Source organism: Danio rerio, chromosome 25 (assembly GCF_049306965.1).
Source record: "Danio rerio strain Tuebingen ecotype United States chromosome 25, GRCz12tu, whole genome shotgun sequence".
Classification (NCBI taxonomy): domain Eukaryota; kingdom Metazoa; phylum Chordata; class Actinopteri; order Cypriniformes; family Danionidae; genus Danio; species Danio rerio.
In genome coordinates this window covers 23,499,799-23,502,235 of record NC_133200.1, presented here as the reverse complement: position 1 = coordinate 23,502,235, position 2,437 = coordinate 23,499,799, and positions in this window count along the sequence as shown.

Sequence of the window (2,437 nt, the reverse complement as noted above, 5' to 3'; positions counted from 1 at the left end):
TTTTCTTGTCGGCTTAGTCCCTTTATTAATCCGGGGTCGCCACAGCGGAACGAACCGCCAACTTATCCAGCAAGTTTTTACGCAGCGGATGCCCTTCCAGCTGCAACCCATTTCTGGGATATATATATATATATATATATATATATATATATATATATATATATATATATATATATATATATATATATATATATATATATATATATATATATATGCTGCAAACATTTATTGGTGTAATAATGGTTGTAATAATACAACTCAATGTTTCCTAAATGTGAATCTAAGGTCTCGTTTACACTGTCAGGTCATGATGGCCAATTCCGATTAGTTTTGTTGCCTATATCTGATTAATTTGCCTGTCCGCTTGCACATTCTTTTACTTGTAACCCATATCACAATACACATTGATTCATGTGTTTACACTTGCCACACATTTTATGACGTCGCGCATGTGTAAAGGTGGGTTCTAGCATCTGCGCCACACTAGCCATGATGGAAAAAGTTGTCTTGCCTTTAGCTCTCCAAAATATGTGAAGTTCGCCCAACTTTAAAATGTTTTTGAGCTGGAGGAGGAGGGAAAGGGCCGTCATAGCAGCTTGTGTTTATGGTTTATATATGGTGTCCTCCACCATTTGTAGGTATGAGAGAGATCTCAGGTCTGGTGGGAGCAAATTGTAGCGACTGACCACTTTCCTCCTCCATGTATCCTTTGTTGTTTACCACGTCAGCGTCTCCACACACGATCTTCCTTCAAAGTCATTAAATCGCAGAGAAGTTCCACATTGTTGCAAGTTTAATGACATACAAAACGGAATGCCTTAATAAATCCGATCTGCTTGTTTACATGCTAGTCATGTTGTCTTATATCTGATTTATTTCAAAATATGAATGAGGCCTGAATCTCTTAGTATCTGAATACATGCGTTTTTTTCCTGTTTACACGGTCATAGAAAAAATACGATCTGTCTCACATATGAGTAAAAAATCAAAATTAGGTCACATTTAACTGGCATTGTAATGGGTCTTAGTAATTTTAAGATGGCCTTTTTTTACTTGTGCACCCTCTACTGACACTATACTAAGTAGAAAATGCTACCGAACAAAGTCGTTTGTGTGTGTGTGTCTGCACAAAGTTTGTCTTGATTGAATGAATGAAAGAATAAGGATGTAAAAATGGAACATGGTCAAATTTATTTGTCAATCTACACTGTAACGTAAATTCCGCTTTTAAATAATAGGTCACCTGAGCCACATCTGCGTTCAAAATGGCTGTAAAAATACTTTGAAAGTAAAATACGCCTGAGAGAGAGATGACTTAAACACTTTGATGTTGAAACCTTCGAAAGGAATAGGGCAGAGGGGGATAACTGGTAATAGAACACAGCCAGGAACTACGTTTCTAACTACAGCTCTACAGGTGTAGTTGCAAGTGTACAAGTTTGCAACGCTGTTTGCGAATGTTCATGAGAATGATCGATTTGGGAAACGGCAAACCAACAAACTATGTTTATAACGACGGAACTTGCGACCTTACTTGGCTAACCATGGTTTTCGGAAACAGCCCAGAGCAGTTTGTGTTCCAGTAAAAAGGGCCTTCATCTAAAATAAACTTAACAGCACGTTTGAAAACTAAAAGGGTCTGCTGTTACATTAAATAACTAATCAAACAAAATTGGTCAACAGGAAATTGGAAAAAGATTTGATTTACTGAGTCTTGAGTGATGGGTAAAAGGTAATCACAATCAATCGTGTTAAAAATAAAATTTTGGGTAAGACTGTTTTGATGGTCAATTTGACGTAACGTGGGGGCGGAGCCAAGAGCTCCCCCACTCAGAATTTGGCAACAGAGCGAAGCAACATGAGTGAGAGGACCAGCATTCAACTGTACATGTACAACTCATATACAGACCAAGCAGAGTACAAAATCATTTGTGTCTTTGTATAGTTTTACAGCCAACTGTGTGCTAGTTTAAAGTTCTGAGCTTGTACACCGCGACTAATAACCACGCACACTGAATTAACTATTAACTTTGACTGACACACCTGATGCGCCGGACACACCAGACACGCACATTCGGATGTTATTTAAAAAAAAAAAAGATTCAGACGGAGCTCTGAGGCGTGGCAAAAATATGAAGTGTCCCGAATCGTTGCTGGGTGCTGCAGACAGCTTCCGACTTGAAGCACCGTTGTGTGTACCCTGATCGAAACCTATGTTTACAATTCTAAAATGCATGGTGCTGCTTGGCGCGACGCTCCTGGTGTGCGTCCTGCAGGCAAGTTCATTATTTTATTTCCAATGTAGAGACATGCATGTGAGGCAATGCGCTCGCACTTTCCAGCTGCACCAAGTTAAGATCACAGGGAGCTTCTGTGACCACGAGAAATGCAAAGGCTGAAGTTTAAGGTAGAAGCAATGAAAAGTACACGTTTGCAA